At 36.5% G+C, this 14,147-nt stretch overlaps 1 protein-coding gene across 10 annotated transcripts in view; it reads right to left on the bottom strand.

Annotated features, from left to right (window-relative positions):
- The window catches only part of KCNMA1 (potassium calcium-activated channel subfamily M alpha 1), a 428,570-nt gene that overhangs the window by 31,534 nt on the left and 382,889 nt on the right, over positions 1 to 14,147 (bottom strand). The gene's annotated exons all lie outside the window — the stretch shown is intronic.

Genomic DNA, 14,147 nt, shown 5'->3' with positions numbered 1-14,147 from the left:
AGCTGTGGTGCTCCCAGGGGGGCACTGACTGTCTCAGCACTAACAGGTAAGTGTTCTGAGACCCACAGTGGCACTGAAAAGAGGTTCAAAATCAAGGAATGCAGGCATGGCTAAACCTGCCTTCTTTCCACTGAAAGCAACACCAGTTTTCCTCTGCTTATGTGTGAGCAACTGGCCTGACAGCCAGAAGATCTGCTGATTGTGCTGGCAATAAACCACTAATTTTTGTTTCTTTGCAGGTCACTTGACTGAGTAATGTCTCACAGAATGCAGGAAAGTTTGCTCTTCATAGCAGTAAATATATTCTTAAAGTTTACTGAGGGGACCAATAAAGGTTCACTGGGGTTTAGTGTAGAAGGAGATTTGTCTTGTGGATGTGCTCCATTCTGTCCCACTGACTCCACCATGACCCAGGTGGGCATATTCTCAAAAATGGATTTTTATGCTACATTTATAAGATATCTTCTGTTCTTAAGGACCATAATGGATCCTTTATGATTCTCTTCCTCCTTTTTTCTGTCCCCTTCTTCTTTGCCTCTCTTCCTTTTCAAAGATATTTTCAAAGACATTTTACCAAACTGGAACTCTGTGCATGCAGAAGGCACTATCCCAAACTAAAAACCCACTTGACAGACCTAAAGGTTGTGGCCTTGCTATTAAAGCACCTTGTAAATTGATAGTGCCCTTTAAATAATGCTATTTTAGGGAAAGATGCCATTGCATTCACTGGGTGATATATGCACCAAACTCCTCAAATATAATTTAAAAAGCATATACACATTCAGCTACCTCTGGTTCACCTAAGGAATATGAGACAACAATAATATTTTGAGCATATATGAATAACACACAAGTGGTGAACTGCCAAACACACCCCCCATAAGTCATCATGCAGAAATACAGGACAAGTATTTTCATTAAGTAGAGCCAGCCAAAAAGAAATAATTCTCAAGAAGGACCTCCCAGTTGTATCCCTTTGCTACTGTTTGCTGACAATGTCATTAATATTCCTGTGAATTCAATTGAATGATAGACTATACCTGTTATTCTCTGAAGTAGAGCCCTTGGGTATACCTGGAAAGTTCAGCAGCAGTCATGCAGCTAAAGAGCTGCTGACATTCATGGGAATCTGTTACAGCCATTCAATTTAGAAACAATTCTAGCTTCAGTGTCCCATGGGGTCTGAGACAGAGAGCTGTAGTTTGGCCTGAGAACCTGGAAATCCTAAATTCTGGCTTCAGTTCTGACTTTTACTGTGATTTGTGCTGAAGATCTAATAATATCTTGGAGATTATCACTAAAGATCTGGAAAAGAAGAGAAATGTGGGAGACCAGATGTGACTACATAAGCTCCCAGCTCTCTCAGAAAGAAACAGCATCTCCAAAGATGCTCCAGGACCAAACATAGGCCAAAGTGGAGGCTGAAGAAAGATGTCCTCCTCAACTCTAGCAACCCTCCAATGCTTGGGTACTGGAACAACACCTGGAGCTTTGAACTCTGAGAGACAATGTCACAAAGACCCAGCTGCCACCTTCCTGACAAGAAAGTGCTCTTCTCTAACATCCCTTCATTCACTTTCTGCTGAATTACAGAAACCTGCAGCAAAAATGTCCAGACCAAAGCTCGACTGGAAGCACAGGGCAGTGGGATCAGTGCTAGTTTCTGCTCCCCAATGTGTAAGATCCATCCCTGGGTGAGTTAGTGGCCCCATGTGCTGAAAGTGTAAATGATTTATAGGTCTGCTGGTTCTTGGGCTGCTCTAACAAGGCAGGATTAATCTGTAAAAACAAAGATCAAGAGAAGGATTGGAGTTTCATCATCTTGAGGTCTAGCATTGAATCACACCACATTGATTCCATTTCAATTGTGAACAGAATAATATATTAGAAAAGCATAATATTTTAAGCCCAGAGCAGAATCATGTATAACTTAGAGGAGTTTGTTCATAGGTACTTATATAAATCTTTTCCCAGTTTAAGTTCCATTTTGAGTTTTACCACCAAAAAATGAAGTCCACCTGAAACTGCCTAGGTTTTTTGTTGTTGACTTTGTAAGAATTTTTTCCCTTCACAAAATATTATGTGGTAATTACCCAAACCCTAACTCTGCCAAGATTCACCACAGGCTTACACAACCCAAAACTACCAAAACAAATGGACTTTCTTTACTAATGCTTTGCAGAGCACAGCCTTAATGTTCATTCCTTGCTATTTTTCTCACTTTAAGTAAGATAATACTTAGTTACTAGTAACACTTTCCTCAAGTTGCCTGCATGGAAACTCTATTTCTCTATACAGTAAACAAAATTAATTTTCCCTTTTTTTAGCTACTTTCTTTACAAATTTTATTTTTTTATTGTTCCTTCTCTCCATTTGCCATGTATAAGTTTTCTACACTAGGTGCTTCTAGGGCACAAAGCTGGTAGCATCTAACTGGTTTGCAGCTAAAATGATTTAGTATGTAACAATGCCAAATTCCTTTCAGTTTAATCATTAATCAACCCTGCATATTTAGACCTCAGGCAAAAATAAATATGCTGAATAAAAATTATCAAATAAATTAAGTTATATTACCTAGTTTAGAGAGACAGGTATTCAATAACTAGAAACAAAATGGAAAACTCACCACTAAAAATGATATATCTGCATGTTAGATGAACTTCTACATTATGTCATTATATTAAAAAAGGCAATTTTTTCCTTAGCACAAAAGGAAGAGCAAAGCCAGATATCATAGCAAGTAATCAATTAAAATATTTGAAAAAGGAAAGTAAGTGTTGTCCAACATCTGATTGGCAACTACTGAAACATAAATTACACAAATTTCCCATTGCTGCTTATGGGAAAATTATGCAGATTAGAATTTGATTAGGTTTATATCATGAGACTCAATTTGGACTTTTAATCTATTAAGCTCCAATAAATGAGGCATCTGAATAGCTCCCCTGAGCAGCAGCAGCAATAACGACAGCAGTCATTTCTTGGAATATGTATTCTGACAATTTCTTTAGCAGACGAGTCCACATCTTTAAGTACAATTACTTTGTAACTTCTACACAAAAATTCAGGTGTTTGCAGTGAGGAAATGGATACATACAAAATGCTTAAACAGACATTTTATGATAATCAACATCTGTCACTCTGTTCTAGCAATATTGTTTTTCCATCAACTTGGACCTACTTACGGTCGACTTCATGGTCTGTGTGGGCTAAATAGTGCCAGCAGACTTGCAAATTACTCAAGCTGGAACTGAGCTGGAAACCTATGGTTAAATGTCATTAATTTCTCTACAGGTTGGGTCAAAACTAAAATCCCACATTCAAGGCTGTCTTGGGGATCAGAGATTGAACTGTGAAGGCTAAAGCCCCATTTTATCAAAGAAATCTGAACTAAATTCCCAGAGCTGAGCTTTGAGACAGGTTGGATTCAGATCAAGACCACCTCTAATTTCTCTGGCAGGTATGCTTCATAGCCCTCCTGCATATTTCCTGCAGTCTAATCTATTTGCAAGTATACAAAAGCTCCTCTCCTATATTACTCTATATTGTAAAAAGCAATTCCTCAAAGCCTCATGACTAGAGAGCACATTATGCACATGTTCTGCCAGATTTTACCAAATCCTAGAGAAGCTTTTAGTGGACAGGTTGTCTTACATAGCACATAGTCAAGTGCCAGTAGGCAGGTGATTAAAAAAAAAAATAGAAGTATTATAAAAATTTCAGGGCTTTATTAAATACTCATAGTGAAGGAACATGGATCCTGTGTGAATTCATGTGTGAATATATTTTCTTTAAAAGAGGCTTTAACATGGAATTTAATTCAGCTTTCAGTGTGCAAAGGTTTTCTGCAAGCCAAAACTTTTTAACAGGACTCCAAACTGAACATCATAAATAAAGAAAAAAACTCAAAACAGTCATGCTTTTTGTCATTCAAATACTACCTTTTGTAGCACACAAATTCAGAGCAGGATGTCTGTTAAAGACATCTTTGCACATATCATGTGTGAAAATGAGTATCAGGTTGATTTTTATACAAGTCTGTATTAACTCTAACTCAACCAACTTTCTCTTAGAAAACACAATAAATCTCACAATCTTTTCTTTCTACTCTTTTTTTTTTCCCCCCCCCACCATTTAAAAACCCCAAATACAAACTGCACAGTTGTGGAATCAGGAGGAACCTGAAGTAGCTCTCTAATTGAGTATTCTTGAATAATGTACCAGTATCAATATCTTAGCTACTGATAATACCTAGGGTTGTGTCAGCAAAACTGCCTGAAGATCAGCAGTGATATCACTGGTATCACTAGGTTCACCCAACCTGTAAAGTGTGGGAACCCCTGCTTCAGTCAGAATCAAGAATTCAGAGAGCAACTTATACCTCAGGTGGCCATATCCAAAGCATATAGTCAGCACTGTAAATAAAGAGGTATTTTTCTCAAATATATCAAGAAAAAAGAAAAGGTATTCAGAAAACCAATGAGGTAAAGTCTGCTCTTAAAACAAAAATTCCTTTGCTAAGTCTGCACTGTTTTGGCTCGCTGTCTTTCCCCTCCTACAAACATTAATCTTAAAAAGAAAATGAATTCCTTATCATGACAGAACGACTCATTATTTTATCAGAGTTTTTTCTAAAATCTATAAGAGTTTTTCTTACCTCTGACAGCTCAAATGTCTTTTTATATTTAAAGAAGTATCAGCAGAAGTGTCTCTATACCAGCTCCTTATTTATTTAATTTATATGGTATCCAAAACCCATTACACTAGCAAACAAGCTGCTAAAGAGAGTGATAACAGTAAAATGTAATGTGGTATTCTTTTAAGTAGTGAAAATTAAATGGCAATCATAAAATGTATACTATAGTATCCAGTCACAGTACAGACATCCTAAAAAGTTCCAGCAGTTTTTTGTGGGGTTTTGTTTGTTTGTTTTTTTTGTTGTGGTTTTTTTGGTTTTCGGTATTAACTACTTATTATCATCCATGCATCTAAAAACTACTTTAATCTCTACAAACACTTAACATGTTAATTTTCCATCCTTTATTGCTTAATAGAGAGTTAAATGTGTTGACAAAAAATAAAATGTTCTCTTCCTTGTTTTAATTTCATTAGTACCAATATCAGTGGAAAAATATTTCAATTAGGCATTTTGAATATTTCTGAGAATCTTTAGTCTATTTATTATTTTATAGGATTCTAAGAATAAATATTCAAGTTGCAATATGGACTTTTGTTGCTAGTAATTAAGGCCATCTTAAATTAACAAACCTTTCTTGAAAAGAGAATGCCAAGAATTTTATACTTTTTATCTAAAGTTGTCAAAGTTCTGCAAACCACTAGCAGGTGATAGATTCTGCTTTTCTGCTTTGGAGATCACAGACTAGGATTTAACTGGAAAGAACAAAAATGTAGCTTTCTCCTGTAATGCTATCAGACTGGTAAAGTCAGCTAGATACTGATGCTTTGTATCCACAGTAAAGCAAAACCAGTGACACTGATCTCTGGAAATACCCTATCACCTTTATGAATATAAATAACCATTTATTAAGCAAACAATACGTAGTGAAGCAAAGAAAGACACCAGAATTATGCTCATGAGGCTGCCTGCTGTGGTACATTACTTTCAAACTATCTTGTATTCCTGCAATATATTATCTATATGTTCCATTTTCTTGAAGTTATCTTCATAATCAAGATGCTATCACAAGTATCGTGGGCACTGGAACTATTTTTAATTTTCATTTAAAGGGCAATTAAAGAAAGACAATGGATACACATGATAATAAAGTAAGTGATTAGCAGCATGCAAATGACATAGGCTTAATGATAATACCCTGTTCTATTCTCCAAAGGGCCTGTTGAGAGAAACCCTTCCTACATGTGGTTGTGCAGCTAATGTGCCTCAGCCTACAATTACAACATTGCTGACACCATTAACCACTGAAACAACATCACTTCATGAAATCCTTGTTGTCTCATTAAAATGCAAAGGGTCAGGTAATTTACCAGCATTGTGTGTCTACTTTTGTTGTGGGTAATTAGCAAGCATTACCCAGCAAGGACTCCTACTGGGAAATAGTTAAACTGTGAAATATTAAAAAGAATTTTTTATATTTGATAGGAATTTGAAAGATTTAGAATTATAACCTCAAAGCCATGAAACACAGACCTTTTACACAGTTAATGTCATAAGACTTTTATGGTTGGTTATTTTTGAAAATTGACTTCAAACTTTCAGTTTAAAATTTTTCCTTAGTATAATTGGACCTAGATACACATCTTCTTATGCAATTAAGAACTTTTAAAAAATACACAGAGGGAGATGCAAAACATCTTATGGTTTCTTAAAGACTTACATATGGTTTCTTAAAAATCACTTTTTTTTAGAAGTTAAAACAGAGGCTGGTGCAGTACATTCTAATACTCATGTTCCCTTTCGTCTTGCTAATTGCAGCCTCATATGACTATTTAAGGGAACCTTGATAACATTCAATATCAGCTCACATCTTGTCAGGCAGCAGAATGGTCTCTTATTCTTTAAATGGAAGTTTTGGAACATAAAACACATTCCAATAAAAGTGAACAGAAAATTATGAATTCATTAAACTACTTTGGTATCTTGTGCTATATATAATATTTATATTCCAACTACTGTAAAATATGCTTTAATATCTTTAGGCAACTCTAAGGACTTAAATATTTATAAAATGGCTAAAGATAAAGTATAGCTCTCTTATTCCTACATACAGATGATGTAAGGCATGCAATCAAAGACAATAACACTTTCAACCCATTTGTCATCTTAAAGGAGCCTTTCAACTTCAAATCCCTTGTGTGCAATCTACATAAGAGTTGTTGCCTACATAGGCAACTCCAGAGGAGCTTGCTCCTTAAAAACTACCAAGAGTGCTATACTTCACATAAAACAGGGTTTTCTGAAAATGGAGACAAAACTATAAATTTGCAGGGAAAACAGCTCCAAGTGGGGCTTCAAAATACTGCTGTATTTATCTCTGGGACATCTGGGAACAGGAAGCATTTTGATTTAATATTTCATAACATAGAGGCAATTGCTTCCTTGCCTGGTGTATAATTAATGCTCATAAAAAGAGTGCTTTTTTTTTTTATTCCTCAGCATCAGAAATGCACAAAATAGCACACCTTCATAATAGGGGGTTTGCTTTCAAGATGTTGAACAACAAATAATAATAAAATTGAGTTACCATAAATTTATAACAGTTTTGGGATGCTTAAACATAGTCTAAGTGTGAGATTGCCTATTTGATGTACTGTATTATCTACCTCCTTCATCCTGTTTTATTTTTCACTGGCTGAAGCAGGAGATATCTTACAGCAGAAGAGGAAGAAGCAATTGAAAAACTTAAGGGTATTTGGGCTAGGACCTTACTGCATTTCTCAAATTCAGAGAAATTATGTCAAAGGAATGTGTCTCTCCAGCCACTCATCCAACACATTTTTAGTGTTTTATAAGCAACAGAATTGAAAACCCTCTTTTCTTAATAGTTTTCCTCTCATTCCAGGAAAACTTTGAGAGAGGTGGGAAACTACTTTGCATGCGTAATTCCAGCAGGCAACATTGGTGTCCAGGTGCAAGGAGAGGTACCAAAAAACGTGAAGGATGCTGCATGGGATCCTTCCTGTCAAGAGTTTTATGTGAAGACTGGAAGCCCAGCAAAGTCCTACCCCAGAGCTGGTTTCTACAGCACAGGAAAAAGGTTAAGTGAAAAGCCTCTTTCCCACCCAGTCTCTTTAGTTTATTTAAGTCCAAATCTTGCAAAGACCTGCACATAATCTAACTTTACACAGGTGGACAGTTTCATTGAAGTCAGAGAGATTTATTAACCTGTATAATATTGAGCACATAAGTTTTGGAACAAGCAAGGCATCAGATTGTAAACTTGCCAGGCCAAAGGCCATATTTTATTCTTGTATATATCAGAACTATGACAACAAGCTCTTAATTCCATCTAGAGCTCCAGTGTGCTACCATAAAATAAATAACAGCTATCAGCTGGTCCATCTAGTTCAGCAGGATAAGAAATTATGTGCATGTAATACTGAGTTATTTATCACAGTGACCTGATCTTCAAAAATTGGACTATTTTTTGTGTGTAAATAGTGATATGGGACATGTCTGGCCCTCATCTCATTTTTCATTTATTACCTTCATTACTTAGGATGGTCAGCCTTTGTTTTGAAAAGTGTTAATGAAACCAAACTACAACAAATACTTTAAAATTCAGTTAGCTAAAAAATAATCACTCAAAAAAGTAGAAAATGTTGTTAATTGGATATTATTTGCTTTTGCAACTGATGCTAACAAAAATGCAAGGAACGTTCAGAACCCAGTACAAAAACATCCTTAATCACGTGTTAACTCCTACACTAAACTATCAATCCTGCAAACCTACAACTCTGATGTCAAGGCAAAAACTTTTGAAAATATGACTAGTAGGAGTGATATTGTCTTGGACAATATCTTTCAAAACATCTGTGTGAATTAGGTAATTATGAGCTAGATTTAAGTATAACAAGCATTCTGCAGTCTAAAAGACATTGATATAAAAAGACAGGAATCTAAGTGTTGAAAAGAGTAAAGCTATTGTTATAGCTCACTTTGACACTTTTAAAACTACCCCAAATCTTACACTTTCTGCCAGCACTATTTGTTTATTTATTTTTAATATTACATCTACATTTAACATTCTACATTTACATATAAGCTTTACTAAGGAGGTTAAGTTCATAAAACTTTGCAATGATATAAGAATTAATGATCAGAATGTGAAATAAATCTTAAGAATCTCTGGTTGTTTCTGTCCTTTCAATCAAAGTTTAGGACAGCTCCAACAAAAGGTGACAATGAAGTCATAACTGATTTTTGAAGGAACTGAATCAAATAAAATTAAACTTGTACAAGGCTATTTCACCTTGTGCAATGTGTTACACTTGAAAGTCGGTGTGTAAAATTCTGAGTATGTTTACTTGATTTTATAGGATTTTCCCCAGAAGAATCCTGCCAGGATGTATGAAATGTATTACCCAGGAGTTCATCCAATCTTCATGTTTTTCTCTTCATTCTTTCTTGTTGGAGGATCTATTATGAGAACTGTAAATGAAGGCCCTAAAAAGATCTCTCATGTGTTGAAATACTGTTCCTAGGGAAAATTCTCATAAGTTGAAGTCATTCAGAAAACAGCTGCGATTGTTACTTTGCTGAAATACATCTACACTGCTGTACTGTGATCTGTCTTAGAATGTCTATGGACAAAATGTTACTACACAGCCTCCCCTTTCTGTACTTTAGACCTGCTTGGAGCTATAAGATCACTTTTCTTTATTGTTTAGTAAGTGTTTTTTAATGAAATGTACTGCTCTTATTATATAGAACTCAAAATAAGCTCTAAATCACTATCCAGTAAAAGAAAATTATTGAGTTGGATATCTAAAGTTACTACCCAGAGGCTACTCTGGTACAGTATTTATAAATCTCTAAACAGTTAGGTATAATTGTCTTTCTGGGTTTTGGGAAGAAAGCCAAATAGCAGCTTTAGTTACAACTGAAGATAAATATTTTGTGTTGGGCCATGTTCATCTGGTGGATAAAAAACCAAGTAAAATTCCCACAAAGTAGGACTCTTAAGAAAAAATAAAAGAAACATGAAAAACTAAATGGGAATAGTCAATAGATGATACTTGAAGAAGAAAAGATGGAAATGTCAACAAAATAAATGAAAGGAAAATTACTGGAATTCTCCCAACTTAACAGCCAGGGTAGAACCCATCACATACTCAGTCCTCCTGGGTGCTTTGGAAAAATGTTATGGCTGAGGACCACATGTTATGACTATGGGTCTAATATTCTCTGGTTTGCTCTCCAAAATACTTCTTGATGAAATTATCTCAATTTCTGTTTGAGGGAACAGAATGAGAAACAGAAAGGACAATAAAAACCAATCTCCAGTACCCAGGGGTGACCCTTCTCTCCAACAAAAACACACACCTCTTTACAGATCTTTCTAGGAAGACAATCAGTCAAGATCTGTAAGAGGAAATCAAGATAAACACAGGCCTTCCTTGTCATAAATAACACACTTGGTGGAGTTTATAAATAATTTTGTGAAGAGGTGGGCCAAGCTCCCACTTTACAGCATTTCTAACTTCAAAATCTGAGGTATCTTAATGAAACAATAGTTTGCTGCAGCTTCAGTGGGATACACCTTGGCCTTCCTGTCCTTGGAATCTAGGTTCTAGGTCTCCCAAAGGCAATGGGCTGCCCTGATGATTTCCAGAAGCTCATTTTCAGGACATTAGAGTCTGCAGCCCTGACCTCTAGCAAGCCCAGGGAGCTGCCCAGTCAGCTTTGAAACCATCAACACAGACAGCCCCGAGAACACTTTCAACGTGAGAACTTCAAGCAGCACAGGATTAGTTTCAAAGACCTTCTTGTTCTTTCTGAGTAGAAGTACACACATTATGTAACGGAGACCAGAAAATCCTTTCAGAACTGTTAGTAAGCTTTTCTTCCCAGGAAGACAGCTTGTTTCCACACAGAATTCTGTCTATCCATGCGTTTGGTTGGATGTTTCCAGACAGCTGATGATGAACTTAGATTTGACAACTTAGATAGTTTACTGCCATCCCCTCTGGATATGCCAGGTCATTTGTAGCTCTAGTCCAGATTATTATTTTTTTCCTGTGTCTTGGAACTTTGAGTTGGATTTTTCTCCTGTGGAAGGTCGACGCAGAGCACTGTGCTTGGCTAAGATGCAATTCTAGCAGGACTAGTTACCACCCAAGATGGGGAAGCCAGAGGACAAAAATGTTGCTTCACTACTTATGGAAGGTCCAGATAATTACTGTTAATCAGTTCAAAAACCTGGGGATATTTTAACACCATAAGGAGGTACTATCCAGTTTTCTTTCCTGTATGAGAATGGTTGTATGTGTTTTAAGTTCAACTTGAACTAGTAATGACAAAATCCTTTGTTGATGCAAACCAGATTAATTCAGAGCTGATTTTTCAGCAGTTAACTTAATCCATGGATTTGCTAGCCCTATTGTTATAGAGCTTTCCCTTTCAGCAAAGTTTGCTGTCATATGTCCACCCACCTGTTCCTTTGACAAGATCTTTCCTCTCAGATGTCACCTGGGCTCCATATCAAAGCTATGTTCCTGGCTGGAATGGGCATGTTTGGATGGATACAGAGGGCTGGCTACTGATGGCTCTCTATATGCCTAAGACTGAGAGTGACTTTGGTGTTAAAGCAGGTGATGAGGATGAAGCTCTAGGAAAAAGGGAATGAAATCCTGAAACCTGTGGATTTTTTCCCTTCTATCAACTTAAAGCAAAGGAGTTATAGATGATACAGCCCTGTACTTCAACACTTGCCAATGGTTATGGCTTATCTGATGATTAAATAAATTTGCATACTGGTTTTATGACACCCTTTTTGTACTTGTGTTGACTTTTGCCTAAAGCTGAAATGAAATTATCACAGATACAAACTAGAAAGATCTTTGTACATTCAATTACCCATCAATTAAATGACTGTATTTTTTTTCCAGAAATGTAAACCTATATTATATACCAGTTTTTCATATGAGATTCCACTGCTTAGTGACTACAAAACCATACATATATAATATTATTTATTTACTCAGAATAGCAAGGGTAAGGTCATACTGCTAAATCCCTCACCAGAAATCTTGCAGCTCAGCCCATACATTTCTTAGACTGCTCATATATTTTGTTTAATTTCTCCTCTTTTCAACACCCTGACACAGGTCAACTGACCTTCTGCCACACCTCCAGATTTTCTAATGTCAGTGTTTCTGATGACCAGTAACAGAAGCAACATAAAAGAACACAAAAGATCCAAAGCATGATGTTGATGAGGATGTCTTAATTCAAAATCATACATTAAGATCTAGAAAAAACTCAGACTGGCAATACTGAAAGTTTGCACCAGCCAATGTTTTAAGGGTAAATATGTCAAGCAATACACAAATGTAAAATGACAACTTGCTCTGTAAATAAAGGTACTTAATTGCCAGTAAGAATTTGTGAGTTTGTTCTAATAGGCTGTGTTGACCAGCAAAAGTTGAATCACCCAGTTTATGTAATTGTCATGATAGTTGTGTCCACCGTATGTTGAAGCTGCATTTCACTGGCAAAAATGTCACATTGAATATAATTTCCAGTAAAGTTTGTGCTATCTACTGATCTAACTGCTTCTGACAGTCTAATCATTTTATTCAAGGTCTTTCATGAAAATTTACTGCATTGAAAGGAACACAACCAAGTCAGGAGTTGTGGATTTCATAAAGAGAGAATTTACTGTGAAGATAATTATTTTCTGAAGCAACTGGGATTGCAGGACCCCCTCCTTATTCAGTGCTCCAAATTAAAATAGGCTGCTGGTTACCTGCCTTATGTTATGCCCTGTTTCCCCTGAACAGCTATAGAAAGAGTCACCTTTTACTTTTTAACACGCAGTCGAGTATTCACCTAAAGAAATGTCAAAAATTTCTAAGAATGTGCTCACCTATTGTTCCCCTGCTTCTCTGATTTAGCAACATTTAAAAGGGCTAAAGGGATCTGGACTATGGCCAGTGTACACTTCCTGACCTACAGGGACTGTTGCTGTACCAGCAACCTGGGTATGAGACAGCCACAGAACAATTCAGTCTGGAAGAGACATCAGAGGGTCTCTGGTCTTAGTTCCTGCTCTAAGCAGGGTCAATTATGAGGTCAGATCAGCTTCTTCTAGCTTTATGCAGTCAGGTCTTGAATACCTCCAAGGATGGAGAGTAAAAAATGACAGGTGCTCATGTGGTGCACAATACTGGATATTGACAGGTTTCTCTGTCCTCACGGAGGGATGGTTTGACCCTGTGTGCTCCCAGAGGTAAAATACAACAGGCAAGTGCTGGAAATGTCTCTAACTTCTGAGAAAAGATAGAAAATTCTATGAGACTCTTCGTGCTCAAGAAGAGATCCTTGACTATTTTAATTATGTGTATGATAGGAGACTGAGAGAGATTCATCAAAGAGTAGCCATTGGCCTGGTAGTGAAAGTACAGATTTAGTTTTGAGATCCAGATTTCAAATCCCAGGTCTAAACCAGCAAAACAAGGAACCTCCATGCCTGCCTTCCACTTCTGCAGAGTTTCCTACATTATGCCCATAAGCTATCAGAGTGTGAGCAAGTCAGTCTCACAAATTTATGAGGAAAGAACTCTAAAATATTGTTGTGTTATTTCCAGACCACAGTTTTGAAATTTTCAACACTCATGGGATTGAAAACAATCAGTTTCTTCCTTTTCTTCTCTAAATCTACTTTTTATCCAGAAAACTGTCAAATTTGACTTAGAAAACGTCAAACTTTTAGCTTCCTGGTACAATTTAATTTCAATATTAAATTCCACTGTTTTATTGCTGATTCTAAGAAATAATATTCTATGTTCCAGTTTCTGTATTCAAGAATTTACACCGCAGCCTCTGATATTTGGCACATAATTCCTATTTCCTGATTAGAGTGTAAATAGAAAAACCTGAACTTAATCTTAGTTCTCACAGTCCTTGAGGGAAAACTATCTCTGGATCAGGCTCACAGGGAAACTGCAGACCAAAGCACAATCCTTTCCACCTACATTTATAGCAGAACTAGATCCAGAGGGAATATTTACTGCTGCAGTTAATAGGTTTATCAAAGGTAGGACTTCAGCTGCATAAGCTGCAAGACCCTTCAGGGATGGGAAGATGATTGTTTTTACACTGATGGTCTTTGCCAGGGTGCTTATGACTGCTTTGCAGCTGCTTTGCACAGGCACAGATGGTGTAAAATAGCCTTTGGCTACCTATGAATCAGTCCCCTACTCTCAGGAAAGATTGAAAGATTTTGTTCAACGTCCTTAAATGGGATGAGTATGTGTCAAACCAGGGGAAGAAATCAGCTTTGAGTTAATTTTCAGTGGCTTCTTGAGCAAGAAGGCATCAAAGCTGCAAAGAAAATTTCAAGTTCTTGTTCTTTTTATTTTACTTTTTGGCTTGTGTTACTCAAACGTGTATTTTCTCTGTAGTTTAAATGTGTTTCACATTGTTAGACAGAAACTTCAGATAT

Source organism: Oenanthe melanoleuca, chromosome 6 (genome assembly GCF_029582105.1).
Source record: "Oenanthe melanoleuca isolate GR-GAL-2019-014 chromosome 6, OMel1.0, whole genome shotgun sequence".
NCBI classification, from domain to species: Eukaryota; Metazoa; Chordata; class Aves; order Passeriformes; family Muscicapidae; genus Oenanthe; species Oenanthe melanoleuca.
Note: the sequence above shows the minus strand (reverse complement) of the source record. Positions and strands in the feature narration are given on the sequence as shown.